Source organism: Etheostoma cragini, chromosome 15 (genome assembly GCF_013103735.1).
Source record: "Etheostoma cragini isolate CJK2018 chromosome 15, CSU_Ecrag_1.0, whole genome shotgun sequence".
In the NCBI taxonomy this organism is placed as follows: Eukaryota; Metazoa; Chordata; class Actinopteri; order Perciformes; family Percidae; genus Etheostoma; species Etheostoma cragini.
Window position 1 is genome coordinate 1,245,165 of NC_048421.1, and position 1,106 is coordinate 1,246,270.

Genomic DNA, 1,106 nt, shown 5'->3' on the forward strand with positions numbered 1-1,106 from the left:
CCCCCCCCCCCCCCCCCCCCCCCCCCCACCGTGACCCCAGCAGCCGGCCGTCTCTCACACACTCTTCAGTAAAAGGTTATTTCCAGACACTGAGGGATAAGCTTACGGGGAACACTTAACCGAGTTCCAGCGAGTGTACACAACACCACTTAATCCTGCAGTCTTTACTGAGACACACACAGACACACACACACACACACACAGGGATTTCCCCCCAGGTCAACAGTTGCAAAGACACTCCTGCTTACTGTCTTGACTTGCGGTTAGTCCATCCTTCCATCTTCAAACGGTTTCAGGTCTCAGGGGTCCAGCTCCAGTAGGGGACCCCAAACTTCCCTTTCCCGAGTCACATCAACCAGCTCCGTATGGGGGGTCCCGAGGCGTTCCCAGGCCAGGTTGGAGATATAATCCCTCCACCTAGTCCTGGATCATCCCCGAGGCCTCCTCCCAGCTGGACGTCCCTCCACCTAGTCCTGGGTCTTCCCCAAGACTTGCACAGATACATTTAAATTTGCTATATATATATATATATATATATATATCTCTTTAAATTAAATGTATTTTTGCGAGTTAGACAGTGTGCAAAATATTGCCTTTCCTTTTTGTGTTTAGTATATATTTGTATAATTTAAAAAAGGCAAACTGAACAAAGAAGTCCTCTGGTTTTCTTTTATTAACGACCCTTCTATGGGTCAGTTGATCCAGCGAGAGCTTAGCCAGTTAATTAGAGCTCTGAACGAGGTCTGAACTCGAGGTCTGGAGCACTGGAACTTTCCGAGTGGTCTAAGATTAGATTGTTTACATCAAAGAAGCCGTTATGGGGGATTAGGAGTTAAATAGCAATCATGTCCAACCAAAATACGCTTATATATATATAAAATACTACGTAAGTGTTTTAACATATTTCCAATCCAAGATAGATAGATAGATAGATAGATATATATATATACACATACATACATACATACTGTGTATGTATATATATATATATTTATATATATATATACATACATACATACATACTGTGTATGTATATATATATATATTTATATATATATATACATACATACATACATACTGTATATATATATATATATATATATATA